Source organism: Pelophylax lessonae (assembly GCF_965119305.1).
Source record: "Pelophylax lessonae genome assembly, chromosome: 4".
NCBI lineage: Eukaryota > Metazoa > Chordata > Amphibia > Anura > Ranidae > Pelophylax > Pelophylax lessonae.
In genome coordinates this window covers 568,464,317-568,480,733 of record NC_138771.1, presented here as the reverse complement: position 1 = coordinate 568,480,733, position 16,417 = coordinate 568,464,317, and the positions used below count along the sequence as shown (strand labels likewise).

General features: G+C 43.3%; 1 protein-coding gene across 1 annotated transcript in view; it reads right to left on the bottom strand.

Moving 5' to 3' along the window:
• Positions 1-16,417, bottom strand: part of LOC309554362 (uncharacterized protein C8orf58 homolog) — a 39,902-nt gene that overhangs the window by 9,403 nt on the left and 14,082 nt on the right. The gene's annotated exons all lie outside the window — the stretch shown is intronic.

Sequence of the window (16,417 nt, the reverse complement as noted above, 5' to 3'; positions counted from 1 at the left end):
TAGCACAACAGACATCTACAATGCAACCGTTGCTCACCGCAGTCTGTCAACCCTCAAAATGGTTTTCAGGTCTCAGGAAATACATCCTAAAATGATTAACCACTTGCAGACCGTATACTGTAGATATAGGGAGGTAAGGCAGCTCTCCTGCGCAGGATCGCGTACTAGGTACTTGATCCTGCATTTCCAGGCTTGAGGCACGCACGCACGTGCCGCCGTCAGCCCACTAATTGACAGGTACTGCGGACTCAATGACCGCCGACACCTGCCAATGCTTTGGTACAAAAGGCAGATTGCCGTTCTGTCACTACAGAAGACATGGATCCTGTGTCTCTACTAAGCATGCCTTCTCCTAGTACAAGTACAAGCAGTAGTCAAGCACTGGTCAGGCACACATTCAACCCTTTGATCACCCCTTCCCTGCCAGTGTCATTAGTACTGTGACAGTGCCTATTTTTTAGCACTGAATACTGTATTAGGGTCACTGGTCACTGATCACTGCAATATCGCTGTCTCACAAAAAAGTCACTAATTGCTGCTTTTACTAGTAAAAAGAATTTTAAAAAATAAATAAAAATATCCCATAGTTTGTAGAAGCTATAACCAATCAATATATGATTATTGGGATTTTTACCAAAAATATGTAGTAGAATACATATTGGTCTAAATTGATGAAGAAAACATTTTTTTTATTGGATGTGTTTTATAGCAGAAAGTAAAAAATATTGTTTTTTAAAAAAAATTGTCGGATTTTTTTGTTTATAGCACAAAATATAAAAACCGCAGAGGTGATCAAATACCACCAAAAGGAAGCTCTATTTGTGGAAGGAAAAAAGGACATACAGTAAACCCCCGCTCCATCGCGGTTCAGTTTTTGCGGTCCCGGTATATTGCGTTTTTTTTGTAATGTTATTTTACCATATAAATCATTAAAAATGAAATATTTTTGTGTTTTCCGTAGCTCTTGCTATGTCTCTCAGTATCTTTTGTGTGTTTAAATGAGTTTCTATTGTTTTAAAAGTGTGTTTAACCACTTGCCGACTGCCTAACGCCGATCTACGTCGGCAGTCAGCCCCTCACAGGCAAAGTGACGTAGGGCTACGTCACTAGCTTGTGAGGGTCTAGGGAGCGAGCGCGCGCCCCCGGAGGCGCGCTCCCGCTCCCGCGTGGTCACGGACCCCCCCGCGCGTGTGACCAGCGGACCCGATGTCCGCCGGTCACTCGGCGATCGGCGGGGGAGAGGGAGAATGTCAGGCAGCTTGTGTAAACAAGCCACCTGTCATTCTCCTCGCTGTAAAGACACTGATCAAACGGATCTAGTATGTAGATCCGTTGATCAGTGTCCTTACAGCTCAAGCCACAGCCAATCACAGTAGAAAGCACGCCCCTAGGGATACACACAGCCCCTCCCTTCCAAATAAAGTTAACCCCTTCACAACCAGTGTATTTTTACAGTAACAGTGCATATGTATAGCACTGATTACTGTAGAAATGTCACTGGTAACCCCAAAAGTGTCACAAATGTCAGTCAAGGGTCCGATCTGTCCGCCCCAATGTCGCAAAAAAAATCGCAGATCGCCGCCATTACGCGTTAAAAAAAAAACAACAAAAATGACAAAAATCTTTCCCTTTGTTAGTAAACGCGATAACTTTTGCGCAAACCAATCAAAATACGCTTTTTGCGATTTTTTTTACCAAACATATGTAGCATAAAACAAATTGGCCGAAAATTTTAAAAAATTTTTGATTTTTACATTTTTTTTGGGGAATTTCATATAAAAAAATGTGAAAAATATTGTTATTTTTGCAAAATTGATGCTCTTTTTTTGTTTATAGCGCGTGATCAAAAAATCGCACAGGTGATCAAATACCACCAAAAGAAAGCTCTGTTTGTGGGAAAAAAAGGACGTCAAATTCGTTTAGGTACAGCGTCGCACGACCGCGCAATTGTCCGTTAAAGTCACGCAGTGCCGAATCGCAAAATACCCCCTGGTCAGGAAGGGGGTAAAATCTTCCGGGGCTTAAGTGGTTAAAGACCTTAAAATGCTTTTACACGTACAGTGACAGTAAAAAAAAACATGCCTACAATGCATTTTAATAGGGTTTTTCTATTTCGCGGATTTTCACTTTTCGCAGCTGGGTCCGAAACGTAACCCCCGCAATGGAGGGGGGTTTACTGTACATTATATTTGGGTACAGTGCCGCATTACCACGCAATTGTCAGTTGAAGTAATGCAGTGCCGTATCGCAAAAAAATGCCTGGTCGTGAAGGGGGGTAAACCTTCCAGGTTAAATTATTATTTCTACAGCTAACTGTACATAGCGTGATTAATACATTGAAGAAATAACTATAAGGGCTCTTTCACACGGGCGCTCCGTATGTCCGCAAATCATCCTATTTTTTTGCGGATGATTTGCGGACATAATGTAAGTCTATGGCATTGCGGATGTCAGCAGAATACCATCCGCTGACATCCGATTTTCCTCCTGTCAGTTCTGTTCCGTTTTTTGGAACTGAAAAAATCCTATTTTTGTTCCGTTCAAAAAACGGAAAGGAAGGAAAATCGGATGTCAGCGGTGTCATCCGCTGACATCCGCAATCCCCATAGACTTACATTAGGTCCGCATATCATCCGCAAACGGATGGGATGATATGCGAACATACGGAGCGGATGACAGAAATGTCATCCGCTCCGTGAAAAAAAAAAAAAAAAAGTCCCGCAGCGGACCTTTCACACGGTGAGCCCGTGTGAAAGAGCCCTTAGGGCTCTTTCACACGGGCTCTTTCACACGGTCCGCCTCCGTAGGCGGATCCGTGTTGCTCAGCGGGGATCGATCCGCGATCCCTGCTGAGCCGGCGGATGACAGCTCCGTCTCCGCTTGCAGAGCGGAGAGGGAGGTGTCTCAGCCCCCGCTGCCCTCTATGTGGGATCGGATGAGAGCGGACCGTTTGTCCGCTCTCATCAGATCCGATCCGATTACTGAACGGATGGAAAAATAGGGTTTCCATCCGTCCAGATTTCAAGCACAGGATCGGATGCGGATGGCAGCGGGTGTCAGCGGAGGTGTCTCCGCTGACACATAGAGCTGCATGGAGGATCCGATCAGATCCGCCTAAAAAACTGACAGGCGGATCTGATCGGATCGCCCGTGTGAAAGAGCCCTTAATGAAAAAAAGAATTTGGGGTGTCGGGAGTATTTGACATCCAAGGTTGATCATTTCTAACAACCCCGTGTTCTATATTATGAAGTTAAAAATTAACCAAATAGAATGATATTAATAGAAAAAAGCAGACAATGAAACTTGTAATGTCCTCATATCAGTGGTCAATGGAGAAACCCTCCCCTCTTTAGGTTGGTGGTCAGGAGTTTGTGTACCCTGATAGTCAGAAAATAAAAACCCCTTTATTAGTGGTCAGCAGAGAAGGGCCTCTTACAATTATGGCAGTAGGAAATAGACCACTTACATTGGTAAACAGTTGTCTTTACATTGGTGGTTAGTGAAGAAACCCATAGGAACTTCTGGAAGAACCCTAGAGGTACACAGAATCCTGGTTGAGAAAGGCTGGTGTACAGAATGGAACTCCAGTGTTCAAGTGTCTTGCAATAAGACAGCATGATCATCAATGACTCCATGCTCTTAAACAATAGATTTTGACAGTTCTATGTTTAGATTTCATTGTATACATCATTTCAATGCGCTGTAGGAATCCCAAGCAGTATGAATACTCGATCAATGATTATGGAGTGGAAAAGAATTACAAATGTATGTGTTAATTACTGATAGCAAATTCTTGGCATAGCTGGCCATAGATATTAGAAGGTGGAGGAAGACATTTGGCTTCCCAACTATTTCTGCCTTCTCCGATACTCAAACAGAAATACATTTGTAAACCTCTTCCTAACCGTTGGGTACCTCTATACCGGTGGTTCTCAACCAGGGTTCCTCCAGAGGTTGCGACAGATTCCTTGAGCAATGAGCAATTCTGCCTCTCAGATAAGTTCCCCAGACAGACACCATTGATCTTTTTAATTATCTGGAAGAAGGTAATTCTTCAAGTCCACAAGTGTAAGAAGCATTCACCCCATTGACCATCACACTAATGTATCATGAGTTGTAAATATAGTCATTTTTAGCAGGGGTTCCCTGAGACCTGAAAATTATTTCAAGGGTTCCTCTGTGTTGAAAAGGTTGGGAAAGGCTGCTCTATACATATACAGGTGGATTTTCCATTAGATCTTGTGACCCACAAGCTGTGCTGTCCATACAGTATGTAAGAAAGAAAATACAGCCAATCCTAGCAAATAGTCATTTCCACCAAGACTCCCTAAAGGCCCATTCACACTTGTGTGTTGTGGCAATGTACAGTAAAACCCATGCGTTAACGCACATTACCACAGTGCGTGACAATGCAACTGCTCTATTTACGGTACCATTCATTTTCAATGGCACCTCACTGCATTGTACAGTAGAACTCAATGCACCACAATGCATATTTCATGACTGATTTCTTAATACATTGTGGTGTTGGCTGCCTATTCATTATGAATGGGCTACGTTAATGCAATGCACATCAATGCATACCATAACATGTGTCATCATAAAGATATCCCCATTGCACACCTGATCAGAACCCGCTCATATATGGGGTGCTGACACAACCATTGGAAGGTGCCATGTGGCATTATAGAAGAAAATAAAATCACCACTGCACCTCCTTTTGAGATAACATTCCTTAACCTGCATGCAATAACGCACCACAAAGGAATGCTAAGTGTGCATGAGCTCTGAACAATCTCTGGATTTATACTATGTGTCATTGATGTGAATAGAATTAAAAAATCAATTCATCAATGTGAAATGTAATGGACATAATATGACTATTCTATGGCTAGGTATAACAATTAAAGAAGATATAAAGATATTATATGCACTCTATCATGGTGTCACCCTGTATGTACTGTATATAAATAGAATGATGCTCTCATTAAAATGGTGCAATCTAGCAAATGTCAGCAATCTTCTGCTATTCTTATCCAGGTGATCATTTCATTTTCAAACAGTCAGAGATGTCTCCCTGTACAATTACATCCAATCACAAAAAATCGGGAAAGAGGGGACTATGTGCGACAAACTGCAGCTGCCTATTCAAGAGATGGGGAACAATGATCCCTACTCCCTACTACTACTACTGCAGGCAAGGAGACCGTCTGCTGACTGTGCGATCAAACAATGCCTACACACCTAACCAATTAAAAGCAATGTGATCCAGAACAATCAATGGAAGAAGCATTCGCCTTGTATTTGTAGCATAGATCAGTATACAGCGGTATATATATATATATATATATATATATATATATATATATATATATATATATATCTAGGTATATATGGGGTGCAGTCACTTACCCCCGGTGATGTGTATGGACAGCGCTCAATCTTCCAGCATCTGCTCTCCTGTACGATCTGCTCTCACACTGACCTCCGCCTGTCCAATCCCAGCTCTACCTGCTCAGTCCCACCTGCGCTGTGACCCCGCCCTCTCCATTCCTTATATGGCAGCTCTTCACCTGCTGCATTCCTCCAATCCCAGCTCTACCTGCTCAGTCCCACCTGCGCTGTGACCCCGCCCTCTCCATTCCTTATATGGCAGCTCTTCACCTGCTGCATTCCTCCAATCCCAGCTCTACCTGCTCAGTCCCACCTGCGCTGTGACCCCGCCCTCTCCATTCCTTATATGGCAGCTCTTCACCTGCTGCATTCCTCCAATCCCAGCTCTACCTGCTCAGTCCTACCTGCGCTGTGACCCCGCCCTCTCCATTCCTTATATGGCAGCTCTTCACCTGCCGCATTCCTCCTGTGCTGACACAGAGCAGCCTCTGTGTCGGGATAGCGGAATCCTGAGAGACCGGCCCGACCGCATTCCTCCTCCCATCTGATAGCACCGGTCACATCATCCACTGGACACAATGTAGCGCACGCTGACCTCTCCATCCACATGGATGGGGTACACCATCAGCCGCATGCATGGTATTTCATCCAAGATTAGCTCTAAGCAAGAGCATGATCACCGTACTTCTGATGCTTCTTATGTCTGCATCTGACCGTTTCTCAGACTTCACATTTCATCATAGTCCTTCATACACCTGCATCTGACCTTTGTTTCCCAGACTTTACCATCCTCATCATAAGTCCTTCATACACCTGCATCTGACCTTTGTTTCTCAGACTTCACAATCCTCATCATAGTCCTTCATACACCTGCATCTGACCTTTGTTTCCCAGACTTTACCATCCTCATCATCGTTCTTCATACACCTGCATCTGCCCCTTTTTTCTACACATCACCATCCTCATCATAGTCCTTCATACACCTGCATCTGACCCTTGTTTCCAGACATCACCATCCTCATCATAGTCCTTCATACACCTGCATCTGACCCTTGTTTCCAGACATTATCATTCTCATTATAGTCCTTCATACACCTGCATCTGACCCTTGTTTCCAGACATCACCATCCTCATAATAGTCCTTCATACACCTGCATCTGACCTTTGTTTCCCAGACTTTACCATCCTCATCATAGTCCTTCATACACCTGCATCTGACCCTTTTTTCTACACATCACCATCCTCATCATAATCCTTCATACACCTGAATCTGACCTTTGTTTCACTAAACATTACCATCCTTATCATACTCCTTCATACACCTGCATCATCACCATCCTCATCATAGTCCTTCATGCACCTGCATCTGACCCTTGTTTCCAGACGTAACATCACCATCCTCATCATAGTCCTTCATACACCTGCATCATCGCCATCCTCATCATAGTCCTTCATACACCTGCATCATCACCATCCTCATCATAGTCCTTCATACACCTGCATCATCGCCATCCTCATCATAGTCCTTCATATACCTGCATCTGACCTTTGTTTCCCAGACTTTACCATCCTCATAATAGTCCTTCATACATCTACATCTGACCCTTGTTTCCTAGACATCACCATCCTCATATTTGTGCTTCATACTCCTGCATGTGACCCTTCTTTCCTGGCTATCATTATACTCCCCATACTGCGTCATACACCTGCATCTGACACTTGCTCACCTCACCAGACATGACCATACTTCTGATACTTCATACACCTGCATCTGACACTTGCTCACCAGACACGATCATTCTCATGGTGTTACATACACCTTCATCCAACACTTCCTTTCCTTTCCCAACATAAGCTTGTGGGTCTACTGCAGCAGCTGGGGTACTACAAGTCCCAACATTTCCTGCTAGATTCAAACTTGCGGCTATACCAGACAAACAGTTCAATGCCCTATGTTTTGGTTCTTGTCATAGCTGGTCATAATTCTCTGACCATTCTTTTAATTCTTATATTTCTTTTCATATTCTGATCAATTAACAGTTTTCACTTGGCTTGCACTAGCAGCTTTCAATTAACCCAAAGAGAAAAGCCTATGAATGGGATGGAAAAGTGATTGGATTGATGCAGGAAAACTGGCCATTTGTTGCATTGAAGTTATTTCAGATGAATAAAACTGATGTCATATGGCCTCCGTAGGTGGATTATAAGCACTACAAAGTGCTGCAGGTATCAGAGTTGCTCTATGCCAGTGATGGTGAACCATCTTGGCACCCCAGATGTTTTGGAACTACATTTCCCATGATGCTCAACTACACTGCAGAGTGCATGAGCATCATGGGAAATGTAGTTCCAAAACATCTGGGGTGCCAAGGTTCGCCATCACTGCTCTATGGCAATTTTTCTTAACCTTTTTAATATGGAGGAACCCTAGAAATAACGTTCAGATCTCAGAAAAGCACAGCTAATAATTACTTTAACTGCAGCTTTGTGTGCATTAGCATGATGACCAGTGGGAAGAGTTCTTATACTGATGGTCAGAGGAAAGAAACCTCCTTACAGATAGCTAAAAAAAATCATTGGCATCAGTGAGTGCATATCTGAGAGGCTGGAGGAACTCAGGGAACCCCTAGCATCCTCTTGAGGAACCCCAAAAAAGGCTGGCCTATGGTGACTGCAAGTAGCAGCATGCCCTGGAAGAATGTAGCGCGTCTGTAATGGCACATTGCCATCATTCTGTAACGCGTCCTTTGGCAGAAATCCTACTCGGCAAATGTTTTTTTTTTTTTTCAACCAGCTAACAGTCTAAAGCTGGATACACACTATACAACTTTTGTTGTAAGATTTCCTTTAGATTTAAGCCTCGTACACACGCAACGATTGTTGGCCGTGAATTTTCGGCCAACGTCCGATCGGCCGATTGTCGGCTTGTTAGTATGATGCTTCCGACAACCTACTCCGACTTTTCGGCCAAACAAAATCTGGTGTGCAGGCTATAAAATTTTTGTTGGCCGTCAACAGAACGGCCGATTTTCCGTTAGTCAGTACAGATTTCGGCAGACAAAAATCTGCTGAGCAAGACTGGGCATGCTCAGAGAAGAAAAAACACACGGAAAGTAAACCAGCACATGACATCACTTCTGAAGTTGGTTTTTGTTGGCCGAGAAAATTCGTGTGCAGTCTAGAGCACATTTCAACCAACACAACAACACGGGACAAAAGTCGGCTGATCGGTCGGCCAACAATCGTTGCGTGTGTACGAGGCATTACCTTCAACTATGTAGTGCAGGGGAATGCCTGTTTGCATACAAATTGAAAGTGTTTAGATTTGACCTCCTATTTATATGGTTTTGGTAAATTTAAAGGAAAAAAATCTAAAGAGAATTGTGTAGTGTGTATCCAGCTTTACTATTGCAATTTTGGGACTCTCTTTCCAAATGCTTATACTTAAAAAAAAAAAAAAAAAACTGATCATAAATTCAAAATATAAATCATAATAGTAGATTATAAATTCCAATCGGGTACATGCCATGTTTAAAACACCCTTGTCACTAGACCAGTGTCAACCTTTTTTCAGTTGCGGCACCCTTTAAAATTCTGCACAATCTCGAGTCACCCCATTCCAAAAATGTAAAAAAAAAACGAAAAACCTAAAGTAATAGTTTTGCATAACGCAGCAACATGATCCATACACATGGGCCATCCAACATTAGAAGTGATTTATTCCTCCACAATTGCAAACTGGTACTGACTAGTATTCTAGTGTTTCTCTTCTCCTTCAGTGTCTCTTCTTCTACTTGCCAATGTGACCCCAGTGCTGGTGGAGAGGGGAAGAGTAAACAAGAATGCTATGGAAGCACCTGTCGTTCTCCTTATCAACCAGTAATGTAATTGGTTGTCAAGATGCCAGTGGCCTGACCTGCATGGTGCCAAGGGTTGTAATACTGCAAAGTTAAAACCTGTGGCAATTTGTTGCAATTTATAGGCATTTTGCCAAGGCAACCCTGAAGAACCCAGAAGACACACCAGGGTGAAAAAGGCTGCACTAGACATAGAACCTGTGTTGACAGACTCTGGGCTTGTGTCAAACGCATTCGATCAGTCTGAGCTGCTTCTGAGATATATATATATTTTATATACATTTTTATTACAGGCATGTATATAACGCCTTTAGTTTATGCAGCGCTTTATGTACAGTACATTCACATCAGTCTCTGTTCTCATGGAACTTACAATCTAAGGTCTATCTCACATACATACAGTATATACTAGGGCCAAGATAATGTAGAAAAGGAGCCAATTAAAATTAAATAATAAGCATGTTATACTTTATGTTATACTTTATCTTTTCTGTGCAAAAGTATTGCTAAAGCAGTCCCTTACCTCCTCTTCTGGAGTCCCCGCTGATGCTCTCTGCTCCTCTCTCTCTACGCGTGCCCCCATAGAAAGCTGTGTTCTAAGGAGGCACAAGTGCGGGGAGTGATCCCGAATCGGGCTGTGTGCATCCATAGACACAAACAGCGCAGCTCAGTCCAGCTACCCTGACCCCTCTCTGCTCACAGGATTTTACTGACTCCACTGCTGCTTATGTCTGCCTATGCTGTGTCCTATGAGGGCAGAGTCCTTTGAGAGCAGGGAAAGAGGAGTCACCGTACACAGGCACAGCACTGGATCAAGTTAGGTAAGCATTGGAGCGGATGGGAGTGCAATACAATAACTGGGACATTTTTTACCTTAAAATTGTTGTAAACCCACTTTGTTGACATTTACCTATAGGTAAGGCTATATTAAGGTGCTAGAAATATCTCCTAAACTTGCACCGTTTAGGAGATATTTACAGTGCATGCAGCCGATGACGTCATCAGGGCATGCGCTCTGAAGGAACGGCCACCAGTGCCGTTCCTTCAGAGCCCAGTGCCGTGTAATCGCGCCTCCGGCCAATCAGATGGCCGGAGGTCGCGATCGAGCAAGCAGGAGGGCCGAACATGTCGGCCATCCTGTCGGCACTGTGGGGGCTTCGTTTTTAGATAAGTACTTCATAATGAGCTAGTATGCGATGCATACTGGCTCATTATGTCTTTGTCATTACAGTTTTTTTTTTTTCACATTTTTTGTCAGAGGGTTTACTTCCTCTTTAATGCAGGAAGTGCATTAGGGTAAAAAATGTTTTGCCTTTAGAACCATTTTGACCTACCATTTAGAATGAATTTACAGGCGCACTTGACCCCTTCTGACCTGCATTTAAGAGGGTTTTCCATTCTAATGCCTGGTACACATGGGCCGAATATCAGTCGGTATCGGCTAGTGCCCTGTTGGGTTGAATGAAAAAAAAAAAAAGGATAGATGTGCTTTTTTGCCTAACAGTGCGAGAAAATCAGCTGGAGGCAGAGTTGTATAAAGTACTCGAAAACCCATACTTGAGTAAAAGTTCAAGTGCTCGATCAAAAAGTGACTTGAGTAGAAGTACTAAAGTATTCAACATTTTTTGTACTTAAGTATTGCAAGTAGTTTTTTTAAATTTTGCTACTCAAGTACTGAAAGTAAAAGTACCAGTAGTTTTGAAAAAATAAATTGCTACTCAAGTACTGAAAGTAAAAGTACAAGTACTGTGTTATGTAGTTATTAAAGAAAGAAGTCAAAAGTTTGAACATCATATTGATTTTTATAATTTCAAATGCAGCTTTTATTTATACATACAGTAGCATTTATTTTTGTATGCGCTGATAATACACATGTTTTGAGCTTCATGAAACCTGCCATCTACTGTTTTGGCAGTGGTAATTTTATAATTGTAACGAGTAACTATGCAGCACAAGAAAAAAATATCAGAGTAGAAGTATTGAAATCATTGAAAAAAATGTAGTGAAGTAAAAGTGGAAGTAGGAGAAAAAAATTCTACTCTAGGAAAGTACAGATTATCTGCAAATGGCTGCAACTAGCTTTGATTGCTGGCAGTCTTTCATTGCTTTCAATGGGGCTGCGTCCCACAGCTGATCTCCGGGACCTCCTGCTGGTTTTCACACTTCTACACACTGTCGGGCAAAACACAGGCATGAATGCAGCCTAACAGGCTTGTATGGCAATGCAGAACCCATCTGGAAACAAAAACCCGCAGACAGTCTGTAGAACTGTCTGTAGCGGTGCCGTCCCAGTCTGCTCCAGAATGGCTGCCTGGGGGCCTCTGAGAGCTGTGAAAGTCGCATTATGCAGCTTCCTGGTTCCTGGGGGGGTGGACTGGTCAATGACCATTCCACAAGTTAGAATTTGCATACTATGGGGTCCATGTAATACTATACTGTAAAGGCACTACAGCACTGATGCCTAATATGCAATCAGAAAACCGGATGAAAAATACCACTTCCGAAGCGATCGTACGATAATCTGATTATTCATACACAGCTTTCGAGAGCCGATCATGACAGTTCATGCTATACTATCCAAAGGGACAAACACAAATGTTTTTCTCGTACGATACCAGAACAAACAGGTTTTAATTAACCATTTCAGCCCCGGAAGGGTTTTACCCCCTTCCTGACCAGGCTCTATTTTGCGATACGGCACTGCGTTACTTTAACGGACAATTGCGCGGTTGTGCGACGCTGTACCAAAATAAAATGTATGTCCTTTTTTTCCCACAAACAGAGCTTTCTTTTGGTGGTATTTGATCACCTGTGCGATTTTTATTTTTTGGGCTATAAACAAAAAAATAGCGACAATTTTGAAAAAAAAAAACAATATTTTTCACATTCTGCTATATGACATTCTCATAAAAAATATATAAAAATCTAAATTTTTTAACATTTTAGGTCAATTTGTCTTCTGCTACATATTTTTGGTAAAAAATTGCAATAAGCGTATTTTGATGTTTGGCGCAAAAGTTATTGCATACACTAACTACGGGAAAGATTTATGTCATTTTTATTGTCTTATTTTACTAGTAGTAATGGCGACGATCTGCGATTTCTTGCTTGACTGCGACATTGCGGCAGACAGATCTGACCCCTGACTAACATTTTTGACACTTTTGGGGGTGCCAGTGACATTAGTTCAGTAATCAGTGCTAAAAATATGCACTGTTACTGTAATAATGACACTGGCAGGGAAGGGGTTAACATTATGGGTGATCAAGGGGCTAAATGTGACCCTAGGGGAGTGATTCTAACCGTGGGGGGCGGGCGTGGCTTCTGAAATGACCTTAGAGACATGTGATCCTATATAGAAGGATCACATGGGCTCTATTGGCGCTTTTCCACTGCATGGAACCGTACCGGTTCGGCACGCTTTTGTGCTTTTCCACTGCGGTACCGCATGGTATAGGGTCGGAACGGTTCGGTACGGTACGGTATAGGTTTGCTTTTTCCACTGTGTGGAACCGAACGGTACGGTACGGTACGGCTCTGAAAAAACAGTACCTACTCGATTGTGGTTCCAACAGGTACCAAACTGGTACCATATCCCACAATCCTTTGCATGCAGTCACTACTAGCCACTGATTGGTCAGAGAATCCCACCCACCCCGTTGTTATCCCACCCACTTAACTTTAGTACTACTTTAGTGGAAAAGCAAACCCATACCGTACCGAACCGTTCCGACACTATACCATGCGGTACCGCAGTGGAAAAGCAAACCGGGCCAAGCAGGGCCGAGTAGAGCTGAGCCGGTACTAGCCGGTACTTGCAGTGGAAAAGTGCCAATGTGATCATTCCAGAGAGAAGAACGGTCAGCTGTGTTTACAACAGCTGACCGTTCTTCTCTTTCAGCGGGGAACGATCGCGGGTGTCAGGCGGCAATTGGAGCCGCCTGCCCGCTGCATCGGCTTCCCCACTGACGAGGGGGGGTAGGAGCGCGCCGCTGGTGGCGCGCGCTCGTCCCTTAGCCTCCCAAGAGCAAGCGCCGTACGGTTATGGCGATTTGCCTGGGAGTGGCTGCCTGCTGCAGTACATCTGCGGCCGTAAACTGGTTAAGAAGAACAATATTTGCCCAACAAAAAAAAAAAATCGGAAAAGAAAGAATACCTTATAATACAACACATTACATCACTTCTGAAGTTGTATTTTATTGTACGAGAATATTGTAACCTATTGGTTTTCAGTATGAGACTAGCATGCAAAAAAACCGACTATCATTCGTCTGATATTGTCATGATGCGTACGAGGCTGAGTTACCATCCTTGCATTTGTAAGGTTCATTTCACAGCTTACACCTAGTGACAGGTGTACTTTAATGTGTTCTCATCACAGGTTTTGTTAACATCTCATTTAGAGAATCATCAATGTCATGTGAGCAGGGATGTCCAGAGTTTTACATACCTCTGTATGTATCATGCTTTAACACATCACTTACACAATACAGAATATGTCATAGTACCAATATAAAGGGCGGAGTTTGCTCTCCTCTAACCTCTGTATCACCCATATGATGCTATGCTTCATGGACTAAGAAACTCTTTCTGGAATTTATCAGACTGCAAAGTCACATTCCAGAGACATGAATAATGCTCCAGGATGTGAGCGAAGTATTTCTACACATAGTGATGGCACTTTACTGGCTCAGTGCAGCAGGAACGGACGCGTGGACAAAACTCTCTATACCATAGTTGCCAAACATTTAAAAAAGATTTCCAGGGACACTTTGCAGCACAGCTATCAATTACTTACCACACCCACTTCCCAGAAGCTCCGCCCAGTCTGAATAATTATTCTCTTTAAAGCGGAGTTCCACCCTGGTTATACATTTTTTTATAAAAATACCCCGGGGACAGTCAGGGCTAGCACAATCCACAATGGCTAGCCTCTGATCTGTCCCGGGTTGCACTTACCTTTCAGGAGAAATACTTACCTTGAAAATGTCTTGTCCAGCGCTGCCATCTCAGGTGTGGGCAGCTTGAAGCCAGCGCGATCCTCTTCTGCGTCCTCTTCCGTCTTCTTCGGTCCCACGATGCACTGCACCGGCCCCGACGTCACTTCCGGGTCGCACGCGTCATCCCTCCACAGCTTCTGGGCATACCCAGAAGCTGTTTAGAAGGGAATGACGCGCGTGACCCGGAACTGACGTCGGGGCCGGTGCAGGCGAAATGATTCCTGGGAGCGATGACGTTCAGCTCCCAGGAATCATTGCAAAAGCCAGGAAGTGACGAATCGCCGTGGCCGCCGAGGGGAGGAAGAAGGAAGTAAGGTGAGTATATTTTCTCTAAAAGGTAAGTATAAAAAAAAAAAAACATTGCGATTATCCATTTGTTTTTCAGGTGACCCGGAGCGAGAAGATGGAGGTAAGTATAAATTTCGGGTGGAACTCCGCTTTAAAAAGGGAATTTTTTTTGTCTAAAAACATTTATTGAAAGTGTTTCGGTACAAAACATACAATGCATAATAAAAAATGCCTGTAAAGCATTGCAGTGATCAGCAGATTGCTGGTGCCATGCAGGTCTCCTGCAGATCTGTCAGTTTATCTGCGTGCCGCACTTCCCATATGGGCAGGCGGACACAGGAAGAAATCAATGAACTACCACGGCACTCCACAGCGCCGTGGTAAATCATTGAGAACTACAAGTTGACAGCCGCAAAGGAAGTCGGGGCTTGTAGTTTATTAACACACACAGAGCTGTGTGAATGAATGGCACGGCTGTGTGGGCGGAAGAGCTGCAGCATTGGGAACGTGTTACATGGGCCACCCTAAAGATGGGTGGCACATGTAACATGTTCCCAAAGGTGAACTTATCCTTTAATGCATTCTTTACATGTGCCCCCAGTCTTTTTATGGGGACACTTGCTGAAGAGGAGGGGCCAGGAGTGTTGGCGGGGGACCCCAAATGAGAAGGATCGGGGCTGATCTGTGCAAAACTATTACACAGAGCAGGTATAACAAACAAGCATGTTTGTTATAAAAAGAAGCTTTAATATCACTTTAAAGTTCAAGAATAGCAAAGTACAGGTTGAGAAAAGAAGGAAATTATTATCATTATGCAGGATTTGTACAGCGCCAACAGCTTGTGCAGCACGGAAAATGATGTGATGAATTGAAAAATTACTAGCAATGGCTGCTCATTTAAGGGTTAATTTCAGATTAGTAACAAGAATCCAAGAATCGGGTAAAAACCCGCTAGTACACATAGAATTTTCCAGATGGTTTCAAAGTTGGCAACCAACTGCTAATTGTTCTCTTTTCTCCACCAAAAACTTGACAAGCCACCCTATAGCTAATGAAAACTACAAATTTTTAATGCAATATTACCTAACATTCAACATAATTGCAAAATATGTCCCTGATGGTTCTTCAAGTTGCCTCAGGGGCTGTTGACCCCCCCCCCCCCCCACAGATTTATGCTACATATTTGGTGGACCTATTAATACAGGTACTTATATGGTGCTGTCAATTTATGCAGCATTGTACATATACATTGTACGTTCACATGAGTCCCTGCCATGAAGGAGCTTACAATCTGAGGTCCCTAACTCACACTCATACATACACATTCTAGGGCCAACTACCTTTTAAGCATGTCTTTGGAGTGAGGGAGGAAACCCACGCAGGCACAGGGATAAATTGCAAACTGCAGGCAGTTTGGTATTCGAACCTACAACCCAAGTTCTGCTGGGCAGAAGTGCCAACCACTTAGCCCCTGTGATGCCCATCTTAGAGTGTACAAATTGTGGATTTATATTTAAAATTTTCTTAGAAACCATCTGCACGGCAAACTTCCATGACAAAAAACTGACCCAGTAGTCATACAAAAATAAAACATTGTTCTCCAAAGGTCCCTCAAACTATATTATCCCTAAATATGGCACAGCCTAAGACGTAAGAAGACGTTACCTCTTCACGCCTCGCCTATCACATGAAAACGTAAACTCTAAGCAAAGTATTTTTGGCTAGAGTGGTGATAGGAAAGAATCCTTGTCCAGTATTTCTTGCAATCCGTGTCCCGGTTTGGGAGACTTAAGCCCTGTACACACGCAACGATTATCGGCCGACCGATCGGCCGTCTTTTGTCCAGAGTTGTGTTTTGTTGGTTGAAATGTGCTCTA